This window comes from Schistocerca serialis, chromosome 10 (assembly GCF_023864345.2).
Source record: "Schistocerca serialis cubense isolate TAMUIC-IGC-003099 chromosome 10, iqSchSeri2.2, whole genome shotgun sequence".
In the NCBI taxonomy this organism is placed as follows: Eukaryota; Metazoa; Arthropoda; class Insecta; order Orthoptera; family Acrididae; genus Schistocerca; species Schistocerca serialis.
Genome location: NC_064647.1, coordinates 116,002,465 through 116,020,185, shown reverse-complemented (window position 1 = coordinate 116,020,185; position 17,721 = coordinate 116,002,465). Strand labels below are relative to the sequence as shown.

The following is a 17,721-nucleotide window of genomic DNA, read 5'->3' as shown; positions in this document are numbered from 1 at the left end:
ACTTGTGCTCGTATTTCTGCACTATAATAGATACCAGAAAACACGCGAATGATTCGTCTTCTACACCAATACCATCTTCACAAAGAAGGGTTCTTCGTAACTTCATCTCAACGAATCGCAACACATTAGCAGGATTGATTACCAATCGCCGAGCCATCTGACGCTTCAATACACAAATGGTGTCACAAAACGCAACTTCAGAGGCACACTGCACCGTCCCTAGTGGTCCCGACCGGCTAAATGCGGCATAGCATACGCAGAGGCCTCTAACGGACGACTGCAAAGTTTTGCAGATGCGGGAGTATCACTAGTGCAATAAGAGACCTTTATATTATTCCTCACACGATTTTGATGTATTTGTGTTTGTTCGAGCCCAAATACTTTCCTGGTTAGTTCCGGAGCCGCCTGACAGAGTAATCGCTTTATAAAGGGAGAGGCGCGCCGCGTACCGCGTACTGTTACTTCGCCCCAGACGCGTGTGTCCGCGTCCTCGAGGCTACCTTACGTAAACCCGGCAGTAAAAGCCTACGAGGACTCTGTTGGCTTACTGCGCGGATTCGAGAGAGATAACGCCGGCTGTAAAAACTGCCGGAGAGTGGCACACTGTAGCTCTGCATAAGCGAGGAGTATCACAGAGAACGAACTGCCGCCATCTCTTGCTGGTGTTCCACACGTCGCCCCTTTCCTGCGCGCTCTGTGTCGGTATCAAAAAGTTGGCTCAGCACGCTGACTGAACACTGCGTTAAGCGGCGGGCAGCCTGAGCGTATCCTGCCTCCATGAACGGAGAATGAGCCACACCTAGTGGTCACGTGGCCACATTAGATCTGCCACTTTTGTGGCAGCATAATATACCCCCATCTGAGCCAAAGTTAGATTTAACCTTGAGTAGTGAAGATCATCCTTTCTCCTAGTGTTGTAGCCATGTACACTGCTATTACTTTTGAATTCGTTCGGATTGGTAATAACAAATTTCATAAGTGAATATATATATTGTGAGGCTACAGTGAAGATCTCTAGCTCTTTAAGTAAGTGTCTGCAGGATGATCTTGGATGAGCTCCAGCAATTATTCTGATTACACACTTTTGTGCAATGAACACTCTTCTAGTCAATGATGAGTTACCCCAGAATATGATGCCATACGAAAGCAGAGAATGAAAATAGGCGTGGTAAGCTAATTTACTCAGGTTTGCATGGGATAGAGTAGCATGGAGGGCTGCATCAAATCAGTCTTCGGACTGAAGACCACAACAACAAGATGGTATTTTCAGGTGTTCTAATCTTTATAAGGTCTCATATTGCTATTTCATTCTTACATTAGTTTTAGTTGTTATATTGGGTTATTGTGTTTATTCTTCAGGAGGATTTGGTGCATTCTCTTAGATGACACTGATCGTAGAATCATTCGAAACACAATAATTCGGAACACCATGAGGATCGCGTGAAGGCGAATAGCGACATTTCTTCGGATGAATCTCATTCGGGAAAGAGACGTCGTTAACACTGCTGAAGTGTTTAATTAGTTTACCATACATACAATTAGCAAAGAACAACATCACTTTAATATACATTGTAAAACATTCGTGTCGTAATCTTTCTGCACGTGAGTAGATAATTGAAAAACGGAAATAAAAATAATAATCGGGCTTCGAACACGGTACGCGTGTGAAGCTGCAGCGTTAGACATTACGCTACCACGACGGTCGAACTGGCTACTCAGTAAAAGGCGTACAAAGAACCTCGAAAACTTGGACCGTTGTTTTCTCAGAAACGGCCGAATATCCACGGATAAGCCGAGACAAGTGTTCGCTTATTTCGACCCCTCTTCCACCCAGCGAAGTTTCTGGGAAATAGGTTTATGGCACTGGCCGTGTTCTCCCGGTACGAAACACGCTAGCTCGAGTTCTCAACCTTGTATCCACTAATCAGTTCGCAGTTGGTGATACCCTGTCTGTAAATCCTGCTCGAACTACGCTTCCCTTGGTTACGCTTCTATTCGTCAGAGTCGGGCGAGGAATGCTGCTAATGGATCTGGACGGATCCGTAGCTGTTCATCTTGCCACAAAGTTGTCCGGAGTACACCTCGTCATCACACTCTGTGCAGTAATTGCACGACGGCCGAATGTCTGTGAGGTGTGTCGGTTCGACGCTCCCGTGTCCCCCATGCGAGTAATCCCTAAAATAGCTACACGCGCACGTTGCGAACGCTACTTAAAAAGTTCCAGTAATAGGAGACGTACCCAATTGACACCATGTACTGGTCTCACTGTACAAAGACAACATGTTTTGTTCAATTTATCAGGCATTTTCAGCGAATATAAAGAGGAGAGCGTGTATTATTGTGTCTAGTCTTCGTTTGGTGCTAAATACACAGCCTGAAAAAGAAAGTACAGCACGCAGGAGGCGAGGAGGAAACGAACCGAAACTGTACACCACATTGAATTTATACTGAAGCGCCACAGAAAGTGTCTGGCACAGTTGTTAGATCGATAGCTGCTCGTAGTCGTACAATGGCAGGTCATCAAAATTTAAAAGAATATGAACGTGGTGTTACACGCGGCGCACGGCGACGGGACACAGCACCTCCGAAGTAGCGATGAAGTGGGGATTTTCCCGTACGACCATTTCACGAGTGTACCGTGAATATCAGGAATCGGGTAAAATTACGCATATCAGACATCGCAGCGGCCGGAAGAAGATCTTGCAAGAACGGGACCAACGACGACTGAAGAGAATCGTTCAACGTGACAGAAGTGCAACGCTTCCGAAAATTGCTGCAGATATCGATGCTGGGTCATCAACAAGTGTCAGCGTGCGAAACATTCAACTAAACATCATCGATATGGGCTTTCGGAGCCGAAAGCCCACTCGTGTATCCTTGATCACTGCACGACACAAAGCTTTACGCCTCACCTGGGCCCGTCAACACCGACACTGGAACTGATGGTAACTGGAAACATGTTGCCTGGTCGGACGAGTCTCGTTCCAAATTGTGTCGAGCGGATGGATGTGTATGGGAATGCAGACAACCTCATGAATCCATGGACCCTGCATGTCAAGAGGGGACTGTTCAAGCTGGTGGAGGCTCTGTAATGGTGTGGGGCGTGTGCAGTTGGAATGATACGGGACTCCTGTTACGTCTACATACGACTCTGACAGGTGACACGTACGTAAGCATCCTGTCTGATCACCTGCATCCATTCATGTCCATTGTGCATTCCGACGGACTTGGGCAATTCCAGCAGGACAATGCGACACCCCCTCACGCCCAGAATTGCTACAGGGTGGCTCCAGGAGCCCTTTTCTGAGTTTAAACACTTCCGCTGGCCACCAAACTCCCCAGACATGAACATTATTGAGCATATCTCGGAAGCGTTGCAACGTCATGTTCAGAAGAGATCTCCTCCCCCTCGTACTCTTACGGATTTATGGACAGCCCTGTAGGATTCGTGGTGTCAGTTCCCTCCAGCACTATTTCAAACTTCAGTCGAATCCATGCCCCGTGACGCTGCGGCACTTCTGCGTCCTCGCAGGAGCCCTACATGATATTAAGCGGGTGTACCAGTTTCTCCGGCTCTTCAGTGTGCCTTAAGGATCACTTTTTTATTCAGTCATATGTCTCCCATTCCCACATAACCTCACAAAAAAGGTTAGGAGGTATTATGCCCGGTGAACGTGGTGGAATGTTGAACCTTTTCTACCGATCCATCAGGCCCGAAAGATTTCATCCTATAATTGGCGAACAAATAATCCACAGTGTGGCGTCATGTTGGTGCAACACTGCTTATGATTGAAATTCTTCGAAGTGACCTGTAACGTAAAGTTACAACATGCCTAGGCAAACTGCTGCCGTAATGGTAGGCTCACTGAAAAAGAACGGTCCATTAAGTTTTTTGTACTTAAAGTCACATCACAAATTCAGTTTTGAGCTCTCTCTTACCGCTGTACAACGATGACTGAGACGTACGACTCCGAGATCCTGACATTATGCCAATTTACTTTCCTGGAGATGTGAAAAGTTGCTCCATTGGAAATGTAAACTCAGCACGTCTGAGCCTATGATCTAGCTGCGAATCTTGTAGGCGTTACACTCAGTATGCGTGAAGACGCAGCCGTTCGTGTAAAATGTTCACCGCAGTGCACCGAGTTATGCCTGTTTCTCGGGAAACAGGACGCGTCGATGCACGCAGAAACGTTGAAATGGTGTCATTACACCGCGTCTACAGCTTGTTGCCTTGTTAGCAACACTGCGAGTCTCTGCAAACTTTTCACACCGTCCTCTGATGCACTTCACGTGAACTCATACAACACATTGCACTTTCCCCTGCATAGATGCAGTCGTTACAGCAGCACTCCGGTCACGCTACTTGTAAGCACAGGGGGTCAGCAAACGATCATACCGGAAGATCGACATTTCCACATCTTCGTTCGCGATACACAGCGTTTATCTAGCTAATCAATCAACTCTGGAAACTGTAACTTCACCGAGACGGAAAACCCTACTGCATTCAGAATCATTGAAATGCTCGTACCGATACGATCGGAAGAAAAATTTTATCTTTTCGTCGGTGAAATCAGCAGTGAGATTTATTGAATTTGTTGACCTTCTAGCCAAGGAATTTACAGCGCTTGATAAAGAGACTGAGAATTCATGTAGGAAAGAATTCCTTTTTGTTGTCTGCGCAATCGCTCGTGGAGTTGGAGAATCGCCATGATAGCAGAATCTCCTGAAAGTCCACTGTATGTTCGACTCCAGGACTTGGCGGGAAACTTCAGCTGCCTAATATTACACTGATCACTCTTATATAGGAAATGGGAGACAGTATTGCGCTCATAAGATCTACAACGGAAATGCGGAATCTTTGCTCTCTACTGTTGCGAGCATTAGGCGCAGTGTTTGCCATCGACTGTTGGATTGAATCACGTAGCTGGATAGTGTCATTTGCAATTTCATTCATGTATCAACTGGAAATCGCCGGTCTTATGAAAACTGGTTTACCGCACCGATGCGACCTGGTTCCATTGCTTTTCAGCAGCTATACTAATGACAATTTTATACACGTAGACAACAGTGCCATTACAACGTAAGTGAATAGCTCTGAGACCATCGAAAAGAAACTACCAGAAAGCCTTTTAACACCTGGCTGTCTTCTACAAAGAGAACAGAGTCAAACCTAACCCACAAAAAAAAGCACAGTACTGCACACGAATTCAAATACTTAAAATGCTGTGACGATCTACTCATTAAGAGATGTAACCTTACGTTAAAGGTTTGACACAATAAGTCAAGTATTAAAGTTAGAAATTGAGTACGTGTCTCGAGGCAGCGTAACCAACAGCCGCAAATTAACCAGACTATTTAATCCAGTATTCAGAATGAGAGAACTTGGCGACTCCTAACAAACTTGACACATAATTGCAAGTCCTGAAGAATAGACAGGTGGCAAAGACACAAGTAGCATGTGATGGAATACCGTTAGAGCACTGCGCAACGACGGAATACATTGCATCAACACGAAGCATACAATAGCTGTTAGCAACAGTGCGCGCAAACTAGCTGGCACTACAAGGGTTTGCGCAATTTAGGACGTTAGGAACTACAGCTGGGGCATCTACACTATGTGATCAAAAGTATCCGGACACCTGGCTGAAAATGACGTACAAGTTCGTGGCGCCCCCCATCGGTAATTCTGGAATTCAATATGGTTGGCCCACCCTCGCAGGCATACGTTCAATCAGGTGCTGGAAGGTTTCTTGTGTGAACGGCAGCCCATTCTTCACGGAGTGCTGCACTGAGGAGAGGTATCGATGTCTGTCTGTGAGGCCTGGCACGAAGTCGGCGTTCAAAAACATCCCAAAGGTGTTCTACAGGATTCAGATCAGGACTCTGTGCAGGCCAGTCCATTACAGGGATGTTATTGTCGTATAACCATGCCGCCACAGACCGTGCATTATGAGTAGGTGCTCGATCGTGTAGAAAGATGCAGACGCCATTTCCGAATTGTTCAACAGTGCAAAGCAAGAAGGTGGTTAAAACATCGATGTAGGCTTGTGCTATGATAGTGCCACGCAAAACAACAAAGGGTACAAGCCCCCTCCATGAAAAACACGACCAGACCGTAACACCACCGCCTGTACATTTTAATGTTGGCACTACACACGCTGGCAGATGACGTTCACCGGGCATTCGCCATACTTACACCCATCCACCGGATCGCCACATTATGTACCGGTATTCGTCACTGCACACATCGGTTTTCCTTTGTTGAATCGCCCAATGTTTACGCTCGGTAGACCAAGCGAGGCGTCGTTTGGCATTTACCGGCGTAATGTGTGGCTTATGAGCAGCCACTCAAAATCAGCAGGCTGCTTGTAGGCAAACTTTACGTCACAAAGTGGACACTTGACTTTTGGAGTCTGTGTGTTAGCGACGAAGTCCCCGCTCTGAGCATCTAATTATTCCTGCTGTATGACAAGGTTCGCTGATGACATTGCTATCCTCGTTTGAACTGTACGAAAAGTAATGAGCACAGAATATGGACTGAGTGTAAATCAAAGAAAGATTGAAGTAGTGAAAAGTTGCAGAGATGAAACTAAGTATGAAAGTGTGGAAATAGGGTACTACTGAATAGGCTAAGTGTGGAATTCTGCTACCTCGGAAGCGAAAGACGATCAGCAAAACGGAGACTAGTACAGGCAAAGGATGCATTCCTTGGCAAAGCAAATCGTCTAGTATCAGATAACGGCCTTCACTTCAGGAAGGAATTTCTGGGAATGTACTTCTGGACCATACTATTGTATGAAAGTGAGCCATTGACTGTGCAACAACAAGAAGAGAAGTGACTCGACGCTTGTGAGGTATGGTGCTATAGCAGGATGTTGACAATTTGGTATTATTAGTCTCTTTACATACACATAAAAGGACAGGACATGGCAAAACGAATTGTAACTTTTCTGATTTTACTTATAGGCCGTTGTATTACGACCATCACTTACTTTTGTAGTTACAGATCATCTGATGATGGCAATATGCCGAAATGGCTAGTTGGAAATTTGCAAGTTGTCTACCACCCTCCAGGGGGCGACAAAAAATTATTTTCAGTGTTTCACATAATTATTGATCGAATTTAAAACTTTAAAATGCTGTTATAATCTACTCATTAAGAGGTATAAGTTTATGCAGAAGGTTTAACCCAATAAGTCAAATATTAATATTAGAAATTGAGTATGTGTCTTAAGGCAGCTTTAACTTACACCGCGCAAATACCGGGGCTATATTCATCCAGTATTTGAGAATGGGAGCAGTTACCGCCATCCAACAAACTTGATACACAATTCCAAAACTTGACGCAATTTCTTCAGTGACACCTCGGCACAAAACAACGAAAGGAAAAAACGTTTGTCGCTCACTACATTTTCACTGTTCATGCAATTAAACTTTAGCAGCAGGCATGACGTTTTAATTTATTACTCATATTTGTTTAGTCTGGTTCTACTACCAAAACATTGTGCAGACAGCATCCTCATATATCGCTGAATATACCTGCAACATTATATCTTCCTGTACCAGAATAAGATTTTCACTCTGCAGCGGAGTGTGCGCTGATATGAAACTTCCTGGCAGATTAAAACTGTGTGCCGGACCGAGTCCCGAAGGCTTTACCAACTGAGCTACCCAAGCACGACTCACGCCCCGTCCTTCGGTAGCTCAGATGGTAGAGCACTTGCCCGCGAAAGGCAAAGGTCCCGAGTTCGAGTCTCGGTCCGGCACACAGTTTTAATCTTCCAGGAAGTTTTATATTTTCCTGTATCACACATAGTTCAGGGCCAATGGCTTTATCGCAGTGGTAACACCGGTTCCCGTCAGATCACCGAGGTTAAGCGCTGTCGGGCTGGGCTAGTACTTGGATGGCTGACCATCAGGTCTTACGAGCGCTGTTGGCAAGTGGGTTGCACTCAGCCATTGTGAGGCAAACTGAGGAGCTACTTGATAGAGAAGCAGCGGCTCCGTTCTCGTAAACTGACATACGGCCGGGAGAGCGGTGTGCTGACCACATGCCCCTCCATATGCGCATCAAGTGGCGCCTGTGGGCTGAGGATGACACGGCGGTCTGTCGGTAACGTTGGGCCTTCCAAGGCCTCTCCGGACGGAGTTAGTTATCACACATAGTTCAACATCAGCCAGCTACGTTGCTCTTTAAATGATTATTTTATAAATCAGTCACGATGACCCTATTGCGGCATATTGTGATCATGAGGTGCTCTTGCATATAATATCGTTGCTGCCGTATCATGTCTCTTTGTAATTATTAGTTTCTCCTTAGGTGTACGTTGCAGACATGTATGTCTGGCTTTCGTCGGTTTTTATGTACGCTAATTTTCTCTCGAGCGACTGTCATCCAAGCTGTCAAGAGAAAAATGGCACAAGTAAAAACCTACTCAAGTCTGATATATGTCTCCAACGTACATCTAAGGAGAAACTAATAATTATAAAAGGACAGGACGTGGCACCGGGTAAAAAAGACCAAACAAATTGTAACTTTTCTGATGATACTTTGAGGCCGTTGTATTAAGACCATCACTTACGTATGTATTTACAGAGCATCTGATGATGGCAATATCCCGAAATGGCCGCGTCGCGAGTGGTTTATAAAATAAAAACCATTTAAAGAGCAGTGTAGCTGGCTGATATTCATAATAATCATGTCATTAGATGACATATTTTGCACTACGTGCTCCAAAGAACAAAAGTTTCTTAAAAAATGGTTCAAATGGCTCTGAGCACTATGGGACTTAACATCTGAGGTCATCAGTCCCCTAGAACTTAGAACTACTTAAACCTAACTAACCTAAGGACATCACACACATCCATGCCCGAGGCAGGATTCGAACCTGCGACCGTAGCGGTCACGCGGTTCCAAACTGTAGCACTTAGAACCGCACTGCCACACCGGCCGGCGTTTCTTAAAAGAGAGTGCAAATTACACTACTGGTCATTAAAATTGATACACCAAGAAGAAATGCAGATGATAAACGGGTATTCATTGGAGAAATATATTATACCAGAACTGACATGTGATTACATTTTCACGCAATTTGGGTGCATAGATCCTGAGAAATCAGTACCCAGAACAACCATCTGGCCGTAATATCGGCCTTGATACGCCTGGGCATTGAGTCAAACAGAGCTTGGGTGGCGTGTACAGGTACAGCTGCCCATGCAGCTTCAACACGATACCACAGTTCATCAAGAGTAGTGACTGGCGTATTGTGACGAGCCAGTTGCTCGGCCGCCATTGAGCAGACGTTTTCAGTTGGTGAGAGATCTGGAAAATATGTTGGACAGGGCAGCAGTCGAACATTTTCTGTATCCAGAAAGGCCCGTACAGGACCTGCAACATGCGGTCGTGCATTATCCTGCTGAAAAGTAGGGTTTCGGAGGGATCGAATGAAGGGTAGAGCCACGGGTCGTAACACATCTGAAATGTAACGTCCACTGTTCAAAGTGCCGTCAGTGCGAACAAGAAGTGACCGGGACGTGTAGCCTGTGGCACTCCATACCATCACGGTGGGTGATACGCCAATATGGCGATGACGAATACACGCTTCCATTGTGCGTTCACCGCGATGTCACCAAACACGAATACGACCATCATATGCTGTAAACATAACCTGGATTCTTCCGAAAAAATGACGTTTTGCCATTCGTGCACCCAGGTTCGTCGTTGAGTACACCATGGCAGGCGCTCATGTCTGTGATGCAGCGTCAAGGCTAAACGCAGCCATGGTCTCCGAGCTGATAGTCCATGCTGCTGCAGGCCGACTCGGGGATCAAGACGTGGCTGCACGATCCGTTACAGCCATGCGGATAGGATACCTATCATGTCGACTTCTAGTGATACGAGGCCGTTGGGATCCAGCACGGCGTTCCGTATTACCCTCCTGAATCCACCGATTCCATATTCTGTTAACAGTCATTGGATCTCGACCATGCGAGCAGCAATGTCGCGATGCGATAAACCGCAATCGCGATAGGCTACAATCCGACCTTTATCAAAGTCGGAAACGTGATGGTACGCATTTCTCCTCCTTACACGAGGCATCACAACAACGTTTCACCAGGCAACTCCGGTCAACTGCTGTTTGTGTATGAGAAATCGGTTGGAAACTTTCCTCATGTCAGCACGTTGTAGGTGTCGCCAGTGGCGCCAGTCTTGTGCGAATGCTCTGAAAAGCTAGTCATTTGAATATCACAGCATCTTCTTCCTGTCGGTTAAATTTCGCGTCTGTAGCACGTCATCTTCGTGGTGTAGCGATTTTAATGGCCAGTAGTGTACATAGTTCAGTTCGTTAAAGAGTCGGCTGTGAGGCGTTACTAGTAGGGTACGAAGTCCTCCGTAGAATCGGCGAAGGAAGCAATATGTAGGAAAAACTGCCTAGAAGAACGGACAGGCAGACTGATTGGAATGTATCAAAAAAATAATTGAGGACATTGGGTTTAAGTGGTTTTTCTGAAACGTATGACAAGAAATGCAAGAGTGTGGAAAAGAGAGAGAAATGGTGGTGAGGGTGGGGGGGGGGGTGAAATTAGTAGAGGGCTGCGAGAGGAAGGTAATACAGTGTTAGGGGTGTGAGTTCTGTACGACCGGACAGGGAGCTATACGATTCCACGCGCAGCCGGGTCCCGACGGAAAACCGCAGCGAGAACGCTGCGACCGTCTCATTCCTCGCGTTAATAGCCTTCCGTTTACCTATGGAAGAGCGCAGCGCCAGATTACCGGAGCACGCTCCGCTGAACACGGAGATGGTTGCGCCGGAGGGAATGAAATCTATTGAAAAGCAGCCGGCTTGGAGCCGTACGTCTAGGCGGTCGACTAGAGAAACACAAGCTCTGATTAGGAAGCGGTTTGTCGGGAGCAGTGGACGGTGTGATTGTTGTAGCTTCTACAAAGGGTGGAACCACCGTACCGCGTAATCGACAAGCCATTGATTTGAATTGCGCATGTTTACGTCAGCACCTGTTCTCCGTTAATCAAATTGCAGTGACTGGTATTTGCTGCAACGCTGTGGGGGTTCTCGTTTCTTAAAAATAAAAAAAAAATAAAGAAAAAGATTGGATTCAATCCCGAGCGCTCAAGTTCATATAGTTAGTTACATATATAGAAGAGGAAAGGTGCCTAATATGAGACACGCTTTTGTAAACCCATTTGAAAGACCTAAAAGTAAATGCAATTGTATTTTTTAGGATTGTAATAAGATCTTGCATTGTCTAATTTTATCATACAGTTATCGTATTTGCAATGATAAACAATCTTTCAGAGTAGTTATTAAATCTTTACAAACAAGGCATTTCGTAGAAATGAGATCAAGGTTTCCTAATATGAGACAGTAATAATATTTTGCTGTAATTATTTTATTACATAATAATGACATATGAAATTAAAATTTTTACCTGTTCATTCATATCTGTTATCCTTCGCTCATTTCACACTACTTAGGTTTATATTTACAGCATCCGGGGCAAACAAAATTGTCTTCTGTGACAGCGCAATCTTCGTGAGCCCAGCGATAACATTTTGTGCACTGTGCCCATTTCTCCCCGTGTCTGTCTTCAGAAAAGCGCCCAGTACAGAACAGACACTCCGCGTCATCGTCATCACTGCTGTCTGAATCCCCACTGTCATCAAGACGGACATCGGATGCCGAGTCACTAGACGATTCTTCTGCTTTAGGTCTACAATTGGAAGATTTTCCACTCCTCTCCCCAAATAACTTTCTCCCTGCTTCCTTAGCTTCAGCCTCTGATTTCTTCTGTTTACATTCTTGCAATTGGTTCACATAAGGATTTGAAGTTAGTAACGCATCAGAGCACGAACGCGATGTTTGACCTATTTGACTGTCTCCAGGTGGTTTCGCGATGTGTGGGAGAGGTCTGATGTCTGCGGGCTGACAGCTTGACCATCTCCATCAGTAGTTTCATTTTCGTTTTTGGCGTCTCTTTCTTGAAGAGCGTCAGCATGGCGATGAATTGAAAATTCATGTTCCCTAAAGATGTTTCTGTTGCATGGGATGAGACCTGTTTTTCTGAAGGCATTCACAGATGCTTCCATTGTTGCTGCTCGGTTGTAAGCTGCCCCAAATATCCAGGCTATTAATAATAGGGTGATAACATGACCTGGGTTACTTGCCAACCACGTTTCTATCTCTTGGTCATAGTAGGTTTTCAAAGGCCCCATAAATCCGACGTCAAGTGGCTGCATTTTATGCGTTGAGTGAGGTCGCAAACATACAATATGAACATTATTTTCACGTGATTTATCTAACACATCGAGATTCTTTGTGTGGGAATAATGCCCATCAAGAATCAAAATGACAGGGTCATTTGAAGATGGCTTTACATGACTCACAAAATGATCAAACCACTGAGTAAATATGTGAGTTTGTATCCAGCCACTTGGATGACTACAATACTACAATAAATGATAAAATATTGTTCTCTCATGATAGTATTGCGTAAATTACATATAAAAAATCGGGAGAGAACGAGTTCCCCCAATATGCGATAGGTATCGTAATATGCGACACTGTCGCGTGTTTGGATCCCCATACTATCGCACATTAGGAATTTCGCCATCTTACACAAAAAACCACGCACTTACTAACAACGTTCGTTGGAAAATGAACCTAATTGTCAATAATTGTAGGTAATATTGTCACAAATAACAACAATAAAAGAGTACAGTAATATCCACTCACCTTTAAGCTGAAATATTGTCTTGACTCCGATGTCGCAAAAACTCCAACCTCAAGAAATTTTGTATCAAACTCTACGTATTGTGTCCGGCTCAACTATGGGTTTCTACTCGCTGTGTCGCCGTCTGGCTCACAACAGACATGTTTAAGAAACTTTCCACCAGAGTGCAACCCCTAACATGAGCACAGTTGGGGTGTCTCATATTAGGGAACTATCGCACAATAGGCACCTTTCCTCTACGTATAGTCTGTTTCGGATAACCAGCCCTGTAAGGGACTTAAAATAAAAATCCGCTGTAAGAATTAATTTAGCAATGTAGAAATCGTTACTTGAGCCCTAGAATAGGGAGAAGCTAGTTTCAGCCGATCGTTACTGGAAAGCGACACCAAAATGACGCAGCATATCCGCCGGCTGCTTTCGAGTGCTCTTTTCACTTTGCAGCAATTTAAGCTGTGCTCTTATGCTCTTGCTAAACTGAACCCTCGAAAATCGCGACATATTGCGAAATAAACTGGCAGATATTTGTGACAAGCAAGCAGTAGTTTAATCTTTCGGTTTTTTAATCACACTGAGGTCAGAAAACCAAACAAACTCAGCCCTGAGAGAGCGCTTTTATATGTAATTAACGTCGACTACTGCAGTACATACTTTCATTAAATTAATAACAAAGTCGCAAAACATTTTACAAACACGAAGTTGAAAAAAATAGAATGTAGCAGGAGGCGAAACAACTTTTCGTAGCTCTATGCCATTATTCACTAAAGTATGCTGAAATCTGCAGTTTCTTATCTTATGATGTCCTGAATTTTTTCACCACCGATATGGCATTAAATCCGATTTTATTTTAATAAATAGTACCAAGAGTAATTTGTTTGTGCTAAATCTTCAATGCGCTGTTGCCGTGAAACCGCAGGACGATGTGGCCGAGCGGTTCTAGGCTCTTCGGCCCGGAACCGCACTGCTGCTACCGTCGCAGGTTCGAATCCTGCCTCGGGCATCCATGTGTGAGATGTCTTTAGGTTAGTTAGGTTTAAGTACTTCTAAGTTCTAGTGGACTGATGATCTCAGATGTTAAGTCCCATACTGCCCAGAGCCATTTGAACCATTTTGAACCTCATTACTTACGTAATCTACCCAACTATCTTCAGCATTCTTCTTTAGCATCATTAAAGATCGTTTCCTCATTTCAGGCTATAAAGCTTAGTACAGTTACCTGCGTTGCTAAAATAAACCGCATATAGCACTCATAAGTTCTGGAAAATTTTCCTGGAAACTCAGGCCTGTTGAATGAGATGTATTGTCGGATTTGCAGTAAGTGTTTCTACGACATTGACTGGATTCGTAAACGCTGGTTTGCACAGCAGTGAAATGTCTGAGTGAAACGTAAATGAAATGAAGCATTCAGATTTCTGATCATCCCGTCATTCGTCGGATCACAGGAGATTTTTTAAAATTGGTACAATAGAACTATCACAGTTTTCGCCCTAGTGTTGAAACAGTCCGTCTCGTTCTCCAGAAATCAACGAGCATACCATGTAACAAGCTCTTCGTGCGCAGAAACTGCATTGTAGTGCGTCTTTGCGGCCGCCCGTTGAAGATTGGAAAGACAGCAAGCTTAGACAGATGGAGCTCGTCATCCAGCTCAGGTAGAGACCGCTGGCAGTAAACGTATGTACGACTAGCTCCCTGCTCGCCGGGTGCGGCAAGAAGGCATCCATAGCGCGTTCTCCTTGCAGAGCTGCAACCCGCCCATCTCACCGTTGACGCGGGACAGTTGTCTGCATGGCGCGAGTGCAAAATACACTACGTCCTTAATGCTAGCAGTACCAACGCGTCTTCCATCGTCCACCATAAAAAATTTGAAAAACAACAAAATTAGGTGATTTTTGTTGCAATTTTAAAGAGATTCTGATGTGTAAGTAGGGTCCAGAACATATTACCAGATCAACGCACTTTCAGTAATATGTACCCTGGCAGGGAGAGATACTTTACGCCCACCATAAAAAGTTTTAAAATCCGTAATTCACTAACTGGTGTTGAATTTTTAAAGAGATACTGATTTGTAAGTAAAATTCTGAACCTAAAATATTGTACATGACACTCGTTGGAGAAAGAGATATCTACTACAGAGATTTAAATAAACGGCTTAAGTTTAGCTGAAAAATTTTAAACATTTGTGGAATCTGGCAGAAAAACTCATCAAAACCAATAATTATTTTTTAGAATTTTAAAAAGTAAAATAACTGGCTACATAACAATGCTTTCAAAAGGTGGGCACAACGTGCGCCGCCCCCCCCCCCCCCCCTCCCTCCTCGCCATTGGTATTGCGACGGTTAAGGATTATGAGAAATGAGACCGGAAACATAACATTGTATAGCAATGTATGTCCGAAAAATTATTTGACTTTTGCAACCATCGTACGGGTGAGAAACTTTTCATTTTATCTGATTAGGGCCACCAAGGCCGTCTCTTACATCGGAACAGTACTTCACACATACAGTACCCTTTTTTTTTTACATCATAGTTACCTAAGAAATATCAGTTTTAGTATGACAAATAGTTTTAAAATGATAGGAGTGTCTGAAGTGGCAATGTAAGTAAATAATACTGTGAACTGGTAAACTTAATACCGGCAGTACTTGTACTACTACTACTACTACTACTACTGCAGCTGCTGCCACTATAGTAATAATAATGTTGATGATGATATGATGATGATAATAATAATGATAGTGACAGACATAAAAAGAACTTCTTGGTGTAGACAATACTGTTTTCTGATACAAAGAGTTCTGGGGAAAGGAAATTTAAGGAGACTGTACCAGATAGGTATACTATAAAATAAGGAAGATCTGGTTGGAAACGAGTGCTCACAGGGACAATGGTAATCCTTAGTGTTACTTTAGCAGATATGTCATTAACAGTATTCTGAAGCTGGAGACGTCATTCACGTCTCTAATATGACGCAGGTTATTATTCCAGAGTCGAGTTCTACGTCTATATCTGCTACTGAGGTCATCGACAACGCGGCTGAATGATGGGGTGGGGCAGGAAGAATTTTGCCCTGAAGGGAACGTGTGTTTCTACATTGTTGTTCAGACAAAAGTGTTAATGTCAAGGAGGGATATGCGAGACAGAGTTCGTTGATAAGACAGTAGAGAAGATAGGAGGCATGGAAATCTCTGTGGTTGTCTGCATGCAGCCAGGACAGCTATTCAAAGTTTTTGTACAAGTTTCTTGTTCAGGTCTAAAGGGAAGAGCTTTTTATATTTTTGCAGGACACAGAGATGCTGACGCCTTGTTGAACACTGCAGTTATGTGCTCAGTCCAATTTAGAGTTTCCTCTATTAATACTTCTAGAATCTTTGTTAAAGGAGAAGTTTGTATTTGTCCTATTTAGGGTTAAAGATCGTAGGGATTCCCGGTATTTCGGGATAATGAGCTTAGAAATACCAACCAGTTCTGCTTGGGTTTTGAACGGGTTGAGCTTTAACCCTATATCGTGCGGCGAATTTAAAGTGCTCTCAAGTCGGCATTGAGATACTCGATAGACGTCTTCAGGTTTATTGATTATGCACTTGGATGCAACTGGACGTCATGAGCGTACATGCGGTATTTGCGATAGGACAAAACTATTGACCCATCACTGATGTACAATAAAAAGAGTGTAGGACCTAAAACCGAACCCTGGAGGACGCCAGATTCTACCTGCCTCCGTTGTGACTTTATGCAGCTGGAGATGACCCGTTGCTGACGAGACGTCAGGCATGAGGGAAACCGTTGCACTGCACTTGGCGAGAAAGTTAGGCTGCTAAGTTTAGCAAGTAAAGCATTGACGTTGACACTGTCACAGACTTTGCTGAAATCTAAGAAGCACATGATGCTTGCCTCTTGTACATCCATGGCAAGCTTCAGGTTATCTTTTACCTTTAGTAAGGCAGTTGCTGTCCCGCAATGTTTACGGAGTATTGATTGGTATTCGTCTAGTACGTTGTTTGTAGTTAGGTAGTTTGTTAGCTAGTCGTGGACTATATATTCTAAGGCTTATATATTAAGTTGGGCCTAATGAAAGCCCTACTGGAGAGTGGAGAATGTTTAACGCATCTTTCCAAGCAGTTCATTGTAATACTCTGAAGAGCCAAAGAAACTGGTACAGCTGCCTATATCGAGTAGGGCCCACGCCGCGAGCACACGAAAGCGCCGCAACACGACGTGGCGTGGACTCGATTAATGTCTGAGGTAGAGCTGGAGGGAACTGACACCATGAATCCTACAGCGCTGCCTACAATTCCGTAAGAGTACGAGGGGGTGGAAATCTCTTCTGAACAGCACGCTGCAACGGATCCCCAGATATGCTAAATAATGTTTATGTGTGGGGAGTTAGGTGGCCAGCGGAAGTGTTTAAACTCGGAAGAGTGTCCTTGGAGCCACTCTGTAACAATACTGGACGTGTGGGGTGTCGCATTGTCCTGCTGAAATTATACAAGTCCGTCGGAATGCACAAAGGACATGAATGGATGCAGGTGATCAGACAGAACGCTTACGTATGTGTCACCTGTCATAGTCTTATGTAGACATATCAGGGGTCCCATATCACTCCAGCTGCACACGCCACCCACGATTACAGAGCCTCTGCTGACAAGCAGAGTCCACGGAATCACGAGGTTGTCTCCATACCCGTACAGGTCCATCCGTACGATACAATTTGAAACGAGACTTCCGACCACGCAACAGGTTTCCACTCATCAATTGTCCAATATCGGTGTTGACGGGCCCAGGCGAGGAGTAAAACTTTGTGTCGTGGAGCATCAAGGGTACACGAGTGGGCCTTCGGCTTCGAAAGCCATATCTATGATGTTTCGTCGAATGGTTTACACGCTGACTTGTCGATGACCCAGCATTGAAATCTGCAGCAATTTTCGGAAGTGTTGCACTTCTGTCACGTTGAAGGATTCTCTTCAATCGTCG

The 17,721-nt window shown here is 44.4% G+C and overlaps 1 protein-coding gene and 1 pseudogene across 1 annotated transcript in view; both read left to right on the top strand.

Moving 5' to 3' along the window:
• Nucleotides 1–17,721, top strand: part of LOC126425305 (mitogen-activated protein kinase kinase kinase 10-like) — a 731,045-nt gene that overhangs the window by 439,739 nt on the left and 273,585 nt on the right. The gene's annotated exons all lie outside the window — the stretch shown is intronic.
• On the top strand, nt 7,826–7,943 carry LOC126425586 (5S ribosomal RNA; annotated as a pseudogene).